General features: G+C 42.6%; 1 protein-coding gene and 1 long non-coding RNA gene across 8 annotated transcripts in view; one reads left to right on the top strand and one right to left on the bottom strand.

Moving 5' to 3' along the window:
• Positions 1-20,507, top strand: part of LOC308579355 (uncharacterized protein) — a 92,144-nt gene that overhangs the window by 4,107 nt on the left and 67,530 nt on the right. For 2 of the 7 annotated variants that reach the window (XR_014004418.1, XR_014004419.1), the window contains one exon: positions 10,497-12,705. The exons of 4 other annotated variants lie outside the window; for them this stretch is intronic. The gene's annotated coding sequence lies outside the window, so the exon portion shown is untranslated. Of the gene's footprint in view, positions 1-1,765; positions 2,131-10,496; positions 12,706-20,507 lie in introns of those variants that run through there. One more of the 7 variants, XR_014004420.1, reaches the window with a different exon arrangement.
• LOC308579363 overlaps positions 13,715-20,507 on the bottom strand; it is a 173,373-nt gene continuing 166,580 nt past the window's right edge. The window contains exon 2 of the long non-coding RNA XR_014004445.1: positions 13,715-17,652. This is a non-coding gene — a long non-coding RNA (uncharacterized lncRNA). The remainder of the gene's footprint in view (positions 17,653-20,507) is intronic.

Consider the following 20,507-nt stretch of genomic DNA (forward strand, 5'->3'; position numbering starts at 1 on the left):
TCATATAAGATCCATCAATACAAATGGTATTGAGGGTTTCATTACTGTCTAGGTAATAATGAAAGGTCCAATTCTTTATCTGAGTCATTTCTTAGAATCTGGGTGTCAAACTTATTTGCTAACAACAGATATCTAAATAAAGTAGTTGCTGGTTTTTCAAGTTCAAAAAATGTATCCGATTGTTCCAGTATCTCCAGTGTCTCAAAAGCTGGAAAGGCTACCAGTCCAAACAAAGCTTAAAAAAGCTTAAAAAAAACAATAACCCCATAATGGGTAAAGAAGAATGTTTTAAAAATGGAAATTGGATTTGACAAAATTTATCTGGCAAGGTAAAAAGCTGCGGATTAAATACAAATTACTAACAGACAAGAAGGAGCGGGTGGAGGCGGGGGTGGGCTTCCAGACCTGAGGATATATTATGACGCCACATTCTTTAGCTGGATTAAGGACATTCTAGACTTAGAGGGCTGGAATAATAGATATGGCAGGTGTGCTTATCTAATTTACAATAAAGTGGTGGTACATAAAGAATTTCTAAGACATATAAATAGGATATCTCTGTACAAGGTCAGGGTGAGACATCATAGGCTGTTAGAACCAAAAATCCCATAGTGGGTAAACACGGCAGGTAGACTTGCCACATATCAGCAACTTCTAAAAGAGGAACAGGGTCAATTAAAATTAAGATCGTATGAGGAGGCGAACCAATACTACACCACATGGTTACAATATCATCAAATTGCCCAAATATTTAATCAGGATAAAATAACAGATGCGCAATGTCATTTCTTTTCTCTGCACTCCTCCCAGCGGTTATTTTTCTTCTGGTCACTGCTAGGGATACATGACTTGACTGCCTGTCTCCAGGCACTGCAGTTGTCTGTAAGAGATTCTCACATGGCAAGGCTGATGTTGCCAGCCTTCAGGACACATTTGCAGATATCTTTGTAATGCAGAATTGGTCTGCCAATTGGCTTGGTACCAGAAGCCAGCTTCCTGTAGATATTCCATGGGAATCTTGCCATCTTCCATTCTGTGGACGCGACCAAGCTAGTGTAGGTGTCACTGAGACAGGAGTGCAAACAATCTTGGAATGCGAGCTTGAGAGAGCACATCTTTGTCTGGAATTCTGTCCTGCCATGTGATACCCCAAATCCTCCTGACGTAGCGCCTGTGGAAGGCATTGAAGCATAGCTTCTGGCGGTTGTAAGTTGCCCACAATTCACTTCCATAAAGCAGTGTGCTCAACACACAAGCCTGGTAGACCTTCATCTTGGTATTACCCAGATGCTCCATGGAGTAGCGATATGGGGCATGGATCCAAATGCTAACAAAGCCTTAAAAATAGTGCAGAACAAGTTAATGGACTATACAGAACTAGATAAACTAACAGGAAGGATTCAAAACCGGCGGGACCATAAATTCACGGAAGACTGGAGTAAATTTACGGACTACTTAAAAAGTATTTGTGAAGATCAGATGACGTTTGTAGGTTTGCAAGAAGTTTTGTGACGAGTATTATTGGAAGTATTGCAAAAATGGAGAAGGGGAAGGATGATTTGTTAAGAGATGTAAAGGCAATATAAAGTTAAGAAATGCATAAGAAGTGGTTAAAACGGTGGATCATCAGAGGTGCTGATGGAAGTCTAAAAAGATTGTATAAGTGATAAGTTTTGTGGTACATATATATATATATATATATATATATATATATGAATGAAATAGTGCAGAACAAATTCCTCAGGAAAGTGCTCTTGCTCCCCAGTGGGACCCCAGCTGCTCTTCTCCGTGTGGAAGCGGACGTGACAACAATACAGGCTAGAACTGACTATCTGTGTCTAAACTATGTGAAAAGACTCCAATCTCTCTTTGGAGGAGAGATTCCCCGCTATGTCCCACACAGAACGGGAACAGACCAAATGTTGGAAGGATGTCATCCAACCCCTCTTGACCCAATATCAATTACAAGATCTTCAGGTGATCATGATGATGGATAAGAGGCACTTACGAGATTGTCTCTTCAGGTCCAATGCAGAAAGGGATTTAACCATGATTGCCTCTACCAAAAGCTCACCATGGTTCCGACTTATCAAAACGGAGCACATCCGAGCTAGTTATCTGACAAAGCTCCCACTTGCCGTACTAAGAATCGCCTTTACAGTGGACAGGAAAATTGGCTTCCAGGTGGAAGAATCAAAATTAGAAACAGAACTGTTAGAACCCAATACTAAGAACTTGTCAAGAATGTATAACTTGCTGTTGAAATGGAATACACAAGATGAAACAGTGAAATCAGCTATGATAAAGTGGGCACAAGATATTGGTCATAATATTATGTTCGCTGACTGGGAACAGTTGTGGACCACCGGTATGAAATTTACGGCATGTAATGCCTTAAAGGAAAATATTATGAAAATGATATATAGGTGGTACATGACCCCGGTCAAGCTTGCAAAAATTTACCACTTGTCTGATAATAAATGTTGGAAATGTAAAGAAACTGAAGGTACTTTTTTCACGTTTGGTGGACATGCCCAAAGATTAAGGCTTTCTGGGAAATGATATATAATGAAATGAAAAAGGTATTTAAATATACCTTCCTTAAGAAACCAGAGGCCTTTCTTCTGGGCATTGTCGGCCAATTGGTGCCAAAGAAAGACAGAACATTCTTTATGTATGCTACAACAGCAGCAAGAATACTCATCGCAAAGTATTGGAAGACACAAGATCTACCCACCCTGGAAGAATGGCAGATGAAGGTGATAGACTATATGGGATTGGCAGAAATGACTGGCAGAATCCGAAACAAGGGGAAAGAGATGGCGGAAGAAGATTGGAAGAAATTTAAGATCTATCTTAAGAGACATTGTAAAATTAATGAGTGTTAAAATGTTGCGGCTATAGAAGTAAGCGTACTACAGCTGTAAAGATTAGGTTAAAGGAAAAGAAAGGATTACAATTAGATTAAATTAAGGGTGAGGATTTGCTGAACGAAATATTTGAAATTGGAATGCAGAAAGGGGAGGTATGAGGAGGTCGGTAAAGTAAGTTTTAAGAGAATAAGGTTTTGAAATTATACTTGTTTGTTTTTGTGTGTGTTTGTTTGTATTGTATTTGATCTTATAATTTGTGAAAATTCAATAAATATTTTTTTTTTTTAAAAAAAAAGAATCGCCTTTACAGAATTACGATTCCAATTGATGCCCTCGGCGGTGGTGGATGGTCGGTATGGCAAAGAACAGTACAAGGAGAGGCTTTGTCTGTGTGGGCAACCTTGCAAGGAGGACCTATACCACTATTTATTGCAATGTCCACTATATATAGAACCAAGAGACTGGTTTATAAAAAACCCTGCTTACGAACGGAACACACTCGAACAGGGTGCAAAGGGTGAAATGGCTGCTGAGTGATGCTGATGACTTCGTAACTTATAAAGTAACACTATATGCGTTGGCAGCTAAGAAGATCAGCAGAAAAGAACTAGATAAAATAGTGGTCAATTGCAAAGGTGATTTGGACATTTAAGCTGGCACATTCTACCTGAGAACCCCCTGCTATTCTATTGTATGCAACAAATAATTTCTAGGAGACGTGACCGTGGTTTATTGTATTTGCAGTGCCTGATGTTTTTATAGTTTTTATGGTTATTGTTGCTTTTCTTTTTGTTCCCTTTGTGAATGATGCCATGCCCTTTGGCTAGTGCAATAAAGTTTATGATGATGATGGTATTGGTTGTTAGCATTCCATTCTCCCATACCATTTTGGAGAAGCGAGTCATTGCCGTAGCTGCCCTGCCAATACACTTGTCCAGCTTAGCATCAATTGAGAGATTGCTGGTTGTGGTGGACTCCAGGTAGACAAAATTGTCTACCACTTTGAGCATGTGGTCACTAATGCTGATGCATGGAGTGCTGGTGACATCCTAATCCAATATGTTGATCTTTGTTAGGCTGATGGTAAGGCTGAACTCCCTGCAGGCTTGGGCAAAACAGCTGATGAGTCTCTGTAGAGGTTCCTTAAATTGTGCTATCAAGGCTAACAACATCCCTTGGATAAGGATTCACCACACTTTTGTCTTGGTGCAAAGACAGACACTTGTCACTCCTTGTACGGATGTGCACACCACCTTCGGTTGAGCTGAAGGCATGTGAGAGCAACAGAGAGAAGAATATGCCAAAGACTGTGGGTGAGAATACAGCCCTGTTTCACACTGCTATCTGTAGGCAAGGCATCTGAGGATGAGCCATCATATTGGACAGTGCCACACATGTTGTCATGGAAGGACACAATCATCCTGTGGCATCCTATCTTGGATAGGATCCTAGCACTCTGTCTTGTTCAGTGTATAGTCCTTTTTGGCTGACGAGGTCAAAGGCCTTCGTCAGGTCTATGAAGGCAATGTACAAGAGGCATCACTGCTCTTGGCATTTCTCCTACAGCTTGCGCAGTGAGAAAATCATGTCTACTGTTGACCTCTGAGCTCTAAAGCAGCATTGTGACTTGAGGTAGACCCTGTCAGCAAGTGCCTGTAATCTATTGAGAACATCAAGAGTGAAAGCTTTCCCCACAGTACTCAGTGAGGAGATCTCACAGTAGTTGTTGCAGTCTTGGTGGTCACCTTTGTTCTTTTAAAGGCTCATGATTTTGGAGTCACACATGTCTTGTGGCATGGATCCTTGTTCTCAACACTGCAAGAGGACACAGTAGAGGTGTGTCATGTGGGAAGAACTGAAGCTGGCTTTCAGAACTTCTGTTGGGATTCCTTTCTTTCCTGGGGCTTTACCACGTACCTGAGCATTGATGGCATTCTTCAGCTTGTCATGGGATCATACTCACCATCATACTATTAATTTCTGGTTAAATAATTGGTTGTTTTGTCTTTGAAAGCTGTTGTGTTGCATCCAGAGGCTTCCACCTTGTTACAGCACACTTTCACTTTCTGAAAGCCTATACCAAGGACACTAGGAATCAACCACCAATCAACAGCAACTATATTCTTCTGTTTTCTGTCTCCATATCAGAACAATGTTTTAAACAAATCTATTACCTTCAGAGAATGCTTTCCACATTAATTTGTCTACTACAGAAACCCTGCATATTACTATGGATCCTGGGGCATATTCTAGGGTGCACACTTCACTAGCAAGGCCTCTTAGGCTTCACAGTTGCCCCACAGGAATGGAGAGAGTGTCCAAGAAAACATCCAATAGTCCTGTTGTCTTGGAGGGGAAGATCAGTAGCACTGAGCAAGAGATCTTTCAAAGAACTTTGGCTGCTATTATTGACCTTGGGGAACTCCAGGTTCTTCAGAGAAGAGTTTGAAAGCATGAGAAAGTCAGAAACTGCATCAATTAATGGTAATCCATTGTAAAACAGCCGCCTGAAGCTTCATGGTCAGGGCCCACTTCAATTCAGAAGGGGGCAGGGTCACGTCAGAAACAAGGGGGGGGCAAAACTTAAAGAAAACTTCAAAAACCTCCCAATTTATAATAAAAAGATTGACAGGTCAACTGATTGTGTTGTTGCTAGCTTTATCAAACAGCAGGGATAGGGAACCTGTGGTTCTCCAGATGTTGTTGGACTTCAAGTCCTATCAGTCCCAGCCAGCACAGCCCAATGGTCAACATCATCTGAAGGACTTTAGATCCCCCACCTTTGCCTTAAGGCAGGAATGTCCAAAGTCCATTTTGGCAGCCTAATCCAGCCCGCCAGTTGATTTTATCTGGCCCCTGGGGCAGTATATGTCCTGGGGTAAAATCCCCCCAAAAGTTCAGCAACTTCAATCCTCAAAAAAGCTCAACAACCTTGGGGTTAAATCCTTAAAAAAGCTTAACAACTTCAATCCTTAAAAAAAAAAAAAAGCTCACAACTTTGGTCAGCCCTCATGCATGTTCACTTCATCAAATCTGGCCCTCTTTGAAAAAAGTTTGGACACCCCTGCAGGGCATGTCTGGCCAAAGGGGAAGGGAGATAAGAAGACCACCTGATTTATAGTCTTGCAATAAACCTCCAGAACACAGGAGATTGACACATAATGGGTCCAGCCCAGGTATCGGTTTGCAAAAATAAATAAATGTTCTTTTAACATGGGAGGGTCAAACATTAGTTCTACATTAGGCATCAGCAACTGTAAGACACAAATTTGACCAAGTTGTAGTTGGACCCCAGAACTAATAACCCACTGGCAAGAGTACTTAGAAGTCTGGAATGAGGTTCCAGCAATCCCCTGGGTAGGAAGGATGGAAGAAGCTGGGCCTACCACCAAATCATCCCTTCTTCAAAATTGCCATCTCAATAAATTAGCTGTTAATCAAGTTGTCCTAACCTAAAATAGGCACACCAAAATTCTGGGTCATTTATAAACTAAACACCTCAGATGCTGACAGAGCTGGACCTGAATCTGAACATATGCTTGCCTCAGAAAACTCAGTTACCGGTAGTACCTCTCCCATTTTAGCAACCAGTTTAAAGGCTCTTTATTATGTTATGAGAACAGTGTTATGAGAGTAATCACATTTCTTTCAAAACTGCTTAGCACATAAAAATGGTGCCTAGAGTTGATGTGTGTTTGCCAAAGAACAGGAAATGGCTTAAAAGATGATAAAGCTCAGTTCATCAGTCATTGCAGGGGGTAAAGGGACCCCTGACCATTAGGTCCAGTCGCGGACGACTCTGGGGTTGAGGCGCTCATCTCGCTTTATTGGTCAAGGGAGCCAGCGAACAGCTTCCGGGTCATGTGGCCAGCATGACTAAGCCGCTTCTAGTGAACCAGAGCAGCGCACAGAAACACCGTTTACCTTCCCGCCGGAGCGGTACCTATTTATCTACTTGCACTTTGTGCTTTTGAACTGCTAGGTGGGAAGCAGGGACTGAGCAACGGGAGCTCACCCCGTCGTGGGGATTTGAACCGCCGACCTTCTGATCAGCAAGCCCTAGGCTCTGTGGTTTAACCCACAGCACCTCCTGTGTCCCTTTTATTGCAGGGGGTAGCTGTGGCTAAAAGAAGAGATAGTAAGCTACTGATTTTGAGATAGGCTTTAAAGGGCTATTTCACAGAAAGGGTCAGATGTGGCATGGATCAGCTTTTACATATGATTCAACTCTGCATATTTTTCTGGGATAAAATTAACCCAAGAGCAAGGCTGTGCAAAGTGCTAATTCACCCCAACTCATTGTTCATGGGTGGGAAAGCAGCTTTGGAAGGAGAAACTAATTACAGTGGTACCTCAGGTTACATACGCTTCAGGTTACAGACACTTCAGGTTACAGACTCCGCTAACCCAGAAATAGTACCTCAGGTTAAGAACTTTGCTTCAGGATGAGAACAGAAATCGGGCTCTGGCGGCACAGCAGCAGCAGAAGGCCCCATTAGCTAAAGTGGTGCTTCAGGTTAAGAACAGTTTCAGGTTAAGAACGGACCTCCGGAACGAATTAAGTACTTAATCCGAGGTACCACTGTACAGGGAAAGAATTAAGAAGCCACTCTTCCAATACTGTTAAATGTATAGCCATGTTTAGAGATAAATATCACTGTATTTAGGAGGCACTACTGTTCCAGGTGCCTCCTTACCTCAGCAAGCCTATTCTGAGTCTAAACCAACTGAGCCTCATGGGCTTGCCGATGAGAAGGCTGGCAGTTTGAATCCATGCCACTGGGTGAGCTCCCATTGCTCTGTCCCAGTTTCTGTCAACCTAGCAATTTGAAAGCATACCAGTGAAAGTAGATAAATAGGTACTGCTGTGGCGGGAAGGTAAACTGTGTTTCCATGTTCTCTGGTTTCCGTTATGGTGTCCCGTTGTGCCATAAGCGATTTAGTCATGCTGGCCACATGACCTTGAAATCTGTCTGTGGAAAAATGGCAGCTCCCTTGACCTGAAAGCAAGATGAGCACTGCACCCCATAGTCATCTTTGACTGGACTTAACCGTCCAGGGGTCCTTTACCTTTACCCTCTGGCATATAACTGAGTTATAAAGTGAAACAAACTGCATTAGGGGTTGTCGTTTTTTAAGTTTAACCTTACTTTGATTTTCTCAGCTTCTGACTGTGGCCTATTCCCATTTTCAAAATGGCGTTCAGCATCTCTATAAATCTGTCACAATCATACTAAGTTACAGATTACAGGTTCCTGGTGTACACTTCAATGTCACTGGACTAAAATGAAATAATTCCTTAGAAAGGTCTTTCTGCACCCTCTAGTGGTAAGGAAAAAACACAGTTCAATTGATGAACCATCTTCTCTTGGGTCTGTTCAGGTGCAGTATTTCAAGGGAACGGGATGGGCACTGAGTTTGGTTTTCATGCTCAAATACATGTATATATATTAAGTGTTCCTGAACCACAGCTGCATTAGTTTGTTGCTGCTATATTTGGTTTGAGGCTTGTTGAAATACATTTTTTTCCACTGGAGCCAAGCATCCACCCATTTGCTACAGGAATAGCTTTCAACACATCATACCCACCCTCACTGAGCAACGCAGCTATAGGAAGGCCACATTTGAGGTTACCTAGCCCTGGACAAATTTTGGGTTTAACACTTTGAAGTAGACAGACGTTGATGAAGTTATGCATGCATGGTAAAGAGAAAAAGTACCATTGTACTGAAGGGTAGCATCACTGGGTTGGGCTTATCTGCGCCTCTGGTGAATGAAGGCAGGAGTAGTCTTTACAATGAATAGGTTGGCCCTTCTACAGTTTTGCATACTCACTGAGCATAAACAGTCCAGAGTTGAAACTCAAAATAGTATTAACATATTTCCGACAATCCTTTAACTCAAAGCCAACCATGCAAACAGAGGTGGGAAGAGGTGTTGTGGGGTGGCCAACTCTCAAGAAACTGCAATCTACTTTCAGAATTAAAAACTGGCAGTGATCTACCCCCTTTTTGAGGGGTTCAGCTCAAAGCTTTTGAGCTTTTTTTAGGGAGGAGAAAAGCCCCGTTTTAGGGGTTAAAATGCTTTTTTGGGGGGGGAGAAGTTCCGTTGGAGGGGGATTAAAGGCAAGGGACGAAGGGGTAAAGTCACTCACAAAAAGATCGCTATGGATCAAAACAGCAGCACAGAGAAAGCTCCGTCTTCCCGTCCGGAGCTCATACAACAATGGAGGGCGGGGTGAGGGGGCGTGGCAGGAGTCAGTTTTATCAACGCTAAGGAAAGGGAGCCAGAGATAAACCGCGATCTACCCAAACCTCGCGGAGATCTACCGGTAGATCGTGATCGATCTGTTGGACAGCCTGTTAAGGGTGTGGCACCAGTGATGCTAAACTGGACAAGTAAACCTACCTTCAGGAAGGTGCAATGCTACAACTTCGCTTGACAGTGTAGCAGGGGTGCCGCTACCTAGAGGCCAAACTCATTTGGTCCTCCCCAATATTTTCTTTGGGGGGACGCCTCCCCCCATGGTAGCAGCTGCAAGAGGAGGCTGGGCGCCAGAGAGTTGGAGCTGTTGGTCATTGAAGCTGCGCTGGCGCTGCATTCAGCTTTGCCCCTGGCTCTTCCTGATATCGCAACGCAACGTTGCGCGTTGTAACACACACGTGACGTCACACCCACACCCCCAATCCTTGGAGCAAGTTGGTGTTTCTGCAGTGTAGCATCACTGGGTTTGGACGTACAAAAGTTTACCCAACTAGTGTGAGTCCCAGCTGCAAGTTTTTATTGTCGGAAAGCTTTCTATAAGGGATTCATCTTATAGTGCCTATTGAATGTGCTGGGGGATGGCCCGGTCACTACTCTGCATATTTCTAAGGAGGCATTTGTAGAAAAAGCAGCTGAAGTTGTGGCCGCTCTCATGGAACGGGCAGTCAGATGTTTGGGAAGAGGCAGTTTCTGTGCCTCATAGGACACACCCTTAAGCTTCTGGAAAGAGTAGTTGGTGTTACCCTCTGCCTCACGGAGGAGGGATAAAAGGAGACAAAGAAGTTTGTTGTACGTCCTTTATACAGGCAATATATACTGTTACAAAAGTTGGGCACCACCCCCACACTCTGCCAATCGGTAGCAAGTTTGCAGGGGGATCCAGGTGCTCAAACAGAGTTTGTTCTCCTTTGGAGAATTGAAGATGTGGTGGAGACTGTCATAGCTTTAAGAAATATGATTTATTCACATATTTACACCTGCAGTCTGCTGGAGGGAGTCGAAATCTTACCGCATAGTAATTTCAAGAGGGGCATTACCCCACAGCAGTGCAGCACTAAAGGCATCTCTCCCAGAGAGAATGCTGAAGGATGGATCTCCCTTTCTCTTCCCAGCATACTAAAGATATCCTTTTCCTGTGACCTCTCTCTCATACACCATCACCTTGGCAATCTCTCTTCACTCAGGCCCAAGATTCCTCTTGGATGCTCCATCCACACCTTTTGTCATGTTAACACCTCTGCTTGGCCAGGCTGGTTTGCATAAGCCAGTCCAGGGATTCCTCGTCTGACCCAGTTCTGCAGGCATGTAATTTCATTCATATCCAAAGTAATCAAAATCCCACCATTTTCTAATTTCTAGGGTTAGGGGTTTCCCCCCAAACTCAAAAGCTTCAGAGACCAGCGACCATTGTGTGATGTCTTTGGGCAGAAGGTGGACAAGATCACGTACTTCTTGTTGAAGATAGAACTTTGACAGCACATTGGCAAAGAAATTGGGATCCAATCGGTGAATCACTATGTCGCTATGGAAGATACAGAGATGCTTTACCACTAAAGGGCACTGATTTCGGAGACTCTGTGGGCTGCACCATTCTTCTCTTTCGGTGAAGAAAACTATTCTTTTGTCTTTAGATCCAGTAAGCATCGATCCATGGAAAGATACTAGAGTGTCTGCTTCCCACCGCTACTTGTAGGCTTGCCCTATGTCCGGTTTTTCCCCGGACACACCCAGCAAATTGTTCCACATTTTTTTCGGGGGGGGGCGGATTTTTATAATTCCCCAAAATGTCCAGGTTTTTTGCTGGGTCAAGCCTTGTAGGTGGCGGCGGCGGCGGCGGGGCGCTAGAACCCAGCGGCAAGGCGCCGCAGTCTCTGTGCTGCTCTGCTATTCTCATTGCTCTTTCCCTTCGACCCTGAAAGCGGAATAAAGAGGGCGAATATCGTCACCGCGACTTCTGATTGGCTGCTCGACTGTGGGGAGCACTTGGGTCTCTTTTCTCGCGCCAGTTTCAAGCGCTTGGGCGGGAGAGCGTGAAGATGCAGACCGGGTTTGGAGGTGCTGCAGCCGGTAGTTCGCTCCCTCCCAGCTTTGCTCCGCCATGGATTTGAGTGACAGCCCGCGCGACGGGGCTGGTGGTGGTTGCCATGGAGGTTAGAGAGGCGCTGTCGTTAGGTCTGGTCTGGTCGGGTGGGGATGGGGTGGGAGTAAGGGGGCTGCTGGCAAAAGGGGGAAGGCACTGTGTGGCCAGGTAAGTAGGGAGTCTCGGAGAGCAGATGCTCCAGCATGGAGGGGAGAAGACAGCTGCAGCAGCGTGTGGTTATTTGCAAAAGCCGTTGGGGTGCGCGCGCGAGTGCTGGGAAGATTGTGAATCCTCGTGTGGGAAAGGAGGCAAAGATCAGGAGGGAGGGGGACCGAGAGTTAGGCAGCCATCTCTCGGCACCCGATCGAAGCCCCCCAGGACAAAATCAATAGCAGCCTTTCTCTCTCTCTGGCTCCCCCTGCTCCTTTCCCCAGCGCGCCTCCTCAGCATCCCTCCTCTCACGCTTTCTTTTTCCAGCCAACGATCCCTCCCCACCCCGCACAACCACCCTTCTCTCCCCTTTTGGGGGCGCCCTCCATAAAATAAGGCTGTCTTTGGCTTAGGGAGACCCTCCTTTCCTCTAACTGGGAGTTATTGATTTACCCACATCTCTGCTGCGCTTCCTGACGTTTTCCCCTTGGCGATTTCTGCTCGCTCCCCCCTCCTTTTCTCTGCTGTTTCATTCCCCCCCGCCCCCCTCGCCATTGCGTAGCTTTTTCAGTCCTTTGCCTTCTGTCTGGACGCCCCCCCCCCCAGCACTCCTCTCTCCTCTTCCTTCCCTTCCCTCTCTCCTGGAGGGATCCCTCTTCCATTCTCTGCCTTTTCTCTGCTTTCCCTCCTCCCACCGAGGTCTTCCCCCATCCCCCTCCACCACCGGCTGCGTCCCTTTCTCCCCCCTCCCTCCAAATACAGTGTTCTACCCCCTACCCTACACTGCCCAGCCTCTGCCTAATGACTTGCTGTGAAAGCCTCATCCAGGGTCTGTCAATCTCTTTAAACCTCTCCCTGCTCATCCCATCTTCTGTTTTAGGGCCATAGCTCAGTGGCAGAGTATCTGCTCTGAATGCAGGCCCCCATCTCCAGGTGGGGTGGGAAAAGGGCTCCTGTCTGAAACCCTAGACAGCTGCAGCCAGTCAGTGTAGACAATACTGACCTAGAAGGTGGCAAATGTGTCCTCTTTTTTGTCTTTTAGAATATGGCAACCCTATTATAGGGACCAATTCTGACTTTGCCAAATTAATAGACTATCCAGAAATTTGACCAAAAGTATTTATTGTTTGCATCAGTGTTGGAATAGTAGTATGAGGTTTCATAATAAGTAAGAGTATATCATTTGAAAATAAAACTAATTTATATTCAGCTGAGTAATGGACTGCTCTATGAATCTCATCATGTTGTTTAATAATACAGGCTAGGGCTTTTAAACAGAAATTCAGAAACAAAGGTGATAATGGGCATCCTGTACGTTGACTATCTTTAGGAATCCTCCCTAGCCAATGCCACCACCGTAAGAGCTGAAAATTAAAGCCTCTGGGGTGGCAGTTCTCATTATACTGCTACTGCCACTATGGTGGACAATCCAATGCTGCCTAGAGTGTGAGGGGGAAGCATCCATTAAACAAGGAAAAAAAAATAGTAGATCAGCAACAAGCCCTGGAGGCCCAGGCCAGGCAAGTTGCTTGTCCCCCTCTCTCAGAAGCCAGTCTGTGGAGAAGAGTGTAAGGAAGGATTTATTTTGTTTGTATTTATACAAAGAAAGAACATAATATTTGGGAATGTAAAGTTCCAAGTGTAACACTAATATGTGCTGATGAGAGCTGAAGCTCAACAGCATATGGAGGGCCACAGGTTCTCCTCCCCTAGCATAGTAGGTGAAGGTACACACAGGATCATTACACAAAAATGGCAATGTTGGAGAGATCTGTAAAGGGTTTGCCCTAGCTGGGGTTTCCCAAAGGAACACCACATACACAGGCTTTAAGGGGGGCAGGGTGATTAAGATTTTATTGATACAAATGTACGTAGGGGTTAGTCTCCTGAAAAATCAAAGACTGTGATTTAGTGCACTTAAACCTCATACTGCACACTGCTAGGCTACACTAGAAAGAACCCAAAACAGATTAGGTCTTTTTTTCACATTTTAACAAGTTCTGGCAAGTCTCCACCTGTGTTGGAACAAAAATGGCACAATATTACGGAATGGAAAAGTTCCAAGTGTAGCACTAATATGTGCTGATGCATGAGTAATTAAGCACCTGTAATTAGTATTATCTGTAAAATTCTAATACTGACCTACCTCATAGAGTTATGAAGTTTGTTTTACAAGGGAAATATGGACAAAAGGAGGCAGCTTTGGACAGTAGTGACATCATTTGGGCAAGGAAAACCCAAATTTGGTCTGGATTCATAATGATTTTAGCCAGTCACAAGGAGAAGATAAAACCCCATTGATAGTCTTCCAATTAAAAAAAAAACAACAGAATTCAAAGACAGAATGTGTGCTTCAGAAGCATTTTAATTTATAAACAGCAATTCCCATTGACTTTATTTATACCATAAAAAAGGCAATTTACAAGCAAGAAACAAGAAATCCATCAGAACAAAACAAAGCAGCACTGAAATATTCATGTCACAAAATCTAGAAACAAAACAAAAAACCGAGTACAAGATTAAAATAATCATTTGAATAAATATTCTAAAATATTTCATGCTATAAAATAATCCTTAATGGCAAGTTAGTTGCTTTTAACAGCATCCGCTTTAGCTAGCTTCATTTACTTCATATGGTGATGAAGTGTGGAGTTTGTGAGGTTACCGGTTTAATATTGCAAGGTATTGACATTGAGGTTAGTCATTCAAAGTGTTCAAATATTTATGAGGAAAAACAAAATCAATCTATAAATGGTAGATGTTTACTTAATAGTACAATTTTCTGATAAAACAAGTGTAGCTAGATCATGCAAATCAGCCATGAGTTTCTCCTCTAAATTGAAAGATGTGTAAACAGGCCTTCAGCAAAGTCCAAAGACTAATCTCCCAGTATGCCCAGTGGTTTTCACTCTTTTGACTCTTCAGGGATTATTTCCTGCATTGGACTGATCTGTTAGGGGACTGCTGGATTCTGAGGCATGTTCTGGAACAATGGAAGGCAGATCAGAACCTACTGGGTGGCTTGCAGTAGACCAGCAAGGGTTTCTTATTCCTAGCACCAAAGAGCTCTCACAGCTACTGAAACAAAACTGGTGAGGGGAAGGAAGCAGGAGTGGATTTTGGTTTGCAAGGACTGGAGCTTAGTTCTGGTACCAAAATTAAATTTCTTAGCTTATGACATTAGGTGGATAACTGGCCTTGTGGGCTGAATTAGACCCACTGGCTAGCAGTTCCTCACCACTGGCTTAGTATTTGTTCAGAGGCACCCTACACCTTTATGTTAAATATCTGTCCACCCCACTGAGCCACTGTTTTGTACCTGCTTCTGTTGTGTGTACTTGAGGCTTCTAGGGTAAAAGGGGGGGAAGGGGGGACCATGCTTGGTGGCTGCAAAGCTCTTCTGGGATGTATTCTCATGTTCAATCTAAGTGCTCTCCAAGCTGCATGTTGGGCCTTATGTCCTGCATGAACTGAAAGTTCAGCGTAGCGTGCAAGCAGTACTCCCCTGCTGGCTGCAGTATTAGGAATGGCAAGCATTTTACCACGGAAGAGCCCCAAACTTCTAGGGAATGCAAGGGTTCTCCAGAGCACAGGGTTGTATTCAATGTTAGTCATTTGGGTTAACTGGGGCCCATTCATTCCAATGGATCTACTCTGAGTCAACCTTTGAAAATTTTGAAAACCACTGCAGCATGCTGACAGTAGGACAGCTGTGTCCTGTGTCTTAAAAGCAGATATTTATAAAGGTTATAACCACAGCCATGTTACTGACACTTTGCTCCATATCTCCAAGTAGGGACACAGAACAACTCTCTCAGACCCAATTTCCATTTAGCATTTATTATGTAAGCTTGCATAACTGATTTAATGCATCATTTTAAGGATGTCTGAGAGCGCAACAGGCTGTATAGTTTTAAGTCCTTTAAGGGTATTTAACTGAAAAAAGAGATGCAAGACTGCCAAACTCTGAACATTCTGAATGACTTCACTGAACTTTGGGTTCAGTTGCTGAGTATTACTGTTGCTTACAATTCATGGAACTAAATAGACTCATTCATATATATATATATACTATATATTATATATATAAAGGATTTACACAATTCCCAAATACTTTAAAATATATAAAAATTTAATAAATAACCCTGACCAGTCTAAAAGCACCATTCAAGGGTAAAATTCCCTTAGAAAATAGATTAGGTGTTGCATATTTGAGTCCCTTTTCAGTGGCTTCAACATGAAACCCTTTCAGATGACAAAAATAAAACAGAAGTCACAGTAAACTAAAAACATACATTTCAAATAAGATAGATTTCAGTCAAGATAAAGCTCTGTCACTCTCTCTTCTCCCAGCCCTTGTTTAAAAATTCGTGCTAATCTTATGTTAACCCATAACAGTTACATCAAAACAACTTAATTCTGACCAGAAATAAATGAAAGACTTTCAGAATATATTTAGTTATTCTGGGAACCTTAAAAGAGACTTGTAAATAATCCAATTTAGGCTAGGAGTGCTCAATCCCAGAGGTGGTTTATGTGCACTTTAATCTCAACCCTGCATGTAGGTAATTGGCTCTTTCCCACATGCATGGTGTCTGTGCCATTGTGGGGTGATGCATATGTAAAAAGAACATTTATCCATGGTTAAAAGAAATTGTGTGTATGTGTGGACTGCTGGATTTTGCTCTTGAGAGGAGTGCACATTATCCCCTCCCACTTAACTATGATTAAGAGCCTTGACTAGCTTTAACCATGCTGAACTAGCCAGGTTAAGAACCAGATGGAAACCTGGTTATAGTCTTATTCATAATTAACATCAATTCAAACATTGCTCTTGGCCAGGATCAAGGTGGTGTGGTGTGGTAAGATTTTGCTCATGACCTCTGAACTGTGGCTAAAAAGAGGTCAGGTCTGCAACAACTCTAAATAAGCAAGACATGGACAAATCTGGTAACTTATTATGCTGCAAAGCATAAATAAAGGGCTGGCTAGAGGCTACTGAAATTCCACATGTCTCCCCTTAAGATGAGCATCCCTGATTTCAACTTAAACAGTAAATTCTGCCAACAGTGAAAGACAGTATCCTTTCTGCCATTAAAAGCATTCACACTTGAATACAGAACCAACTGTGAGGCGCTGCGTTGCTTAAAAAAAAAAATCTCACGTATTTACAAAGCTAATTTCTGAGTCTTATTTACAACTTCAATAGAAATTATATGGAAGATAAACCAGTTAAGAAAAAAATAACAGCTGCTTAAAACCACAAATATTAGCAAAAAGTATAAAATTTATTTTTGTTTTTCACAGTTTGTAAATAGGTTAAAACATCTAGAGGAGAAAAAAATGACACTGTCACTGTTTTTATTATTCTTCACATTGTCTATGTAGCTAAAAAGGTAGTTTGAGAGACTCAATTATGAACCAGCCTGCATTATTTCACATATTTTCAACCCAATATTTAATCTTACTGGTTTTCTTGGCTTTTGTGTTCATTTTAAATGAAATACACTAACAGTTGCACACTAATCAAAACTGTACAGCAATCAGTACTGCACAGTATTTTCAGAATTCACCTAAAATAATTCACTGCATGCTTTTCATCCTGGTGGACATAAGATATGAATTTCAAAGGATAAAAAGATGGCACCCCATTACCATGGAACCATAATGTGACAAGGCACGATTTAGATGCTGCTGCCTGACTTGAAGCTTTGTCTGCTAGTCTCTTGTGTGTTGCAGCACATCTAGGGCAAAACCCAAGGAAGACAAAAGCTGCTTCAACACAAAACTTTCTGCCCTACACACAGGCAATCCCCAGCCATTTTACAGACACTGTGCACTAATGTAGACAACTGAGACAGGGAACTGGGAGGCTACAGGAAGCCAGCAGCTCCTCCAATTAAACAGCATTTTGCCAGCTGCTACAATCTCCGGAGGTACTGCTGAGTGTGGGTAGAATGCTAAAACAGTATTCCTATGTCAAATTCCTTCAGAAATGTGTACACACAGTGTGTAATGTTGTGCTGTATCTTCACCCATTGATGATGTGGTGGGGAATGCATAATGTGATGATGCATCAACTTAGGATAGATGCTGCATTGTGGGGTGGGGTGAAAATGGGACATGGGACTACCACTAAAATAGAAAACTGCACATGTCTGCAGTTCTGCACCTCCTATAATTGCCTTGTATGAATATTGCATTGTTTACACAAATGCACCTACAGAGTGTATGAGAACACCATTTACAGTGGTACCTCGGGTTACAGACACTTCAGGTTAGACTCTGCTAACCCAGAAATAGTACCTCAGGTTAAGAACTTTGCTTCAGGGTGAGAACAGAAATTGTGCGCCAGCGGCGCGGTGGCAGCAGAAGGCCCCATTAGCTAAAGTGGTGCGTCAGGTTAAGAACAGTTTCAGGTTAAGAACAGACCTCCGGAATGAATTAAGTTCTTAACCCGAGGTACCACTGTATTTGTGTGCTAGATTTATATCCCACCTTTTCACCAAATGGGTGTTCAAGGTGGCTTGTGTCTTCTGTGAACTGGCCTTTAGGCACATTTCAAATTCAGGAAAACAAATGGAAGATACACAAGTTAACTACTCCAGATTAGATCTCTAGAGCTGCCTGCATGTCCAGTGAAGCTCTTGATCTTTACAGTACTATATTATGGCTTGATAATTTTGAACCCCGATAGGCAGCAGGAAGAGGAAAAACATACCGGTCTTGTTCTCATGCTACACTGAACAGTAGCTTAGAGCTTTGTGCAAAATGGGCAGTGCAGTCCCTACTTTCTATGGTTTGAAGTTGCCTTCTTTAGAAACTGACCAGAGCTTATTTTAAATCACCACCAGTGAATCTGTGAAAGTGAAGCTAAATGCTGCATAAGTCTTTTCAGCTGCATGGAAATCAGAGGGAGAAGTATAGGTGCCCAAGGCTTTGTTTGGACTTGCTGCGGCTCATGCGCACAGCACTAAACCATGATTTAGCATTATGTGAATTTGGCCATCAACATGAATGAGTATATGGAACTCAAAAATCTCTCGAAAGTCAGGAGATTGATAACTCCTAGTCTTTTAACAGTTCCACCACAACATTTGAACCTGAAAGCTGTACAATCAAAAATATCCAAAATTATGTTAAGTCACTCTTTGGTAAACTCAAACCAGTTCAACCATGTTTACAGATTCAAAAACTATATTTAAAACAACTTTTAAGTTCACACAGAGACAAAAGTCAGGGAAATACAAAGTTAACTGCCTTTCCCCTCTTTCCTTGACTAATACTACTACGGCGTAAACCCAAGTGGCTTAAAAGGCACCACAGCACAGGTTCCCTGTAAAGGGTTACATTTTTAACTCTGCATGTCCAGACTTTTGTTTGATGGTCTCAAATGTAAGCATATCAAAAGGTAGAATAAAATTGATTTGTATCTTAATGTGTTGTAAGAATGAATGTACCCTCCCTGAAGCAGGCTGGAAATCCAGAGGCCTGTGAAAAGCATTTCTCTGCATGCTTGGGATGGGTCTGTCACCAATTCCATTCTACCTGCCCAGCTGCATTCCTCCCATTTCATTTTACACCGCTCTAGCCTCCTGATCCTCAGAAGTGGATGGGGGTGGGGTGGGGGCTGTAGTAGGAAGTCAGAAAGCAGGAAAGCCCTGTGTGCACATATGGAATGTGCACTGAAATTGGCTTTTCTGGGGCTCCAGCCCTTGTTTATACTAATAGTAGAAAGGGAAAAGGAGGGAAGTTAGTGTTTCCCTGGGAAAGAATCTCTTAGGCAGCTATAGTAGGAAAAGGATGATCATTTTGTCTAACTAAAACTGCGTCTAGAGAACAAACCTGATTTACTGTTAACATTAATCCTTATTACTGGCTTTGGTAAACAGTAAAGAAAAGTCCATTCTAAAAATACTGCAGAAGTCTATTCTTTTAAAATATCAAACAAAGCTGTAAGCCCTCAAAACCACTGCAAGCATCCAAGCTTCATTCTTTTTAAGTGATTTGGAAAATGAAAGCTGATATGGGGTGCTGGTTACAAATTGTATAAATCACTTGCTCTCCAGCTAAAGTACTTTTTATGGAACACTTTGTACAGATCTTCAAAAGCTCCAAACACTGTATCTATCAGCCACCCATAGTATAACCACAGCTATTTTCTCAGTGTTTTAAATCACAGAATATAAGTGAAAAATAGAAGTAGCTCCTGAAGAATGAGAATTTTGAAGGATTATGACTTCCTATTAAGAAAACCCATACACTTTTATGTGATTAAAATTCACAGTTGTGAGAAATTTAGGGAATCATACAAGAATTAAGAACAGAGGCTCAGATTCAAAAGTCAACACATTAAATTACAAACACACAAAATCTTGAAGGCAGCAAGAAATCCACACATTCTGAATATCCTATCTGGGAGAGGTGTCAACAAATTTTTGTGCAGCGCTCCCTATTTCACTCAGTGGGGAAAGAAGCAAACATCCAATTTGTTTTAAGAGGGAACAGAATGCTCCTACAAGTGGGTGAAGATTTAAAACTCTAATAAAGAGAAAACGGGTTCCAATAATTTCATATACAGTACCTGCAGAAGGATCCTTTTTGATGGCTACCAGCCAAGTAAGCATCTCACTGTGCCTCACTGCCCAGGCTTGTTCCAGCATAATTTTAATGCCTCTGTACTGCTCTGCCAGGAAACCTTAAAGCTACAGCAGCACTAGCTTAGGGAATATAAGGCAGAAACTGAAGCAGAATCAGGAGAGGAGACAGGTAGGTGGAGGGTGGGGGGGAGGGGTCTCTCTTGTCATGCAGCTTCTGTCACTAACAGCTTTCTATCCTGATGAATATATCTACCAAGAAGTTTCTCATTCTGCCAAGCATAAATATATCCAAGTATATATACGTACTAAAAATATTATTCACAAACATCTGTATTCTATTTACTTGATAAGAGTTTTCATACAGCAATTATTTGCCAGCTCACACTTTTGTGAGGTGTTTTCAGGCAGATAAATAACTGGAAAAATCTGTGATTCCACTATAGTAAGGTTTCACATTTTTTTATATCTATTATGGATGTAATAGAAAAAAGTTAGCACCACTTTAGAAAGATACCAAACGTCTGAAGGAGAAAAAATAAT

This window comes from Podarcis bocagei (assembly GCF_964188305.1).
Source record: "Podarcis bocagei genome assembly, chromosome: Z".
Lineage (NCBI taxonomy): Eukaryota > Metazoa > Chordata > Lepidosauria > Squamata > Lacertidae > Podarcis > Podarcis bocagei.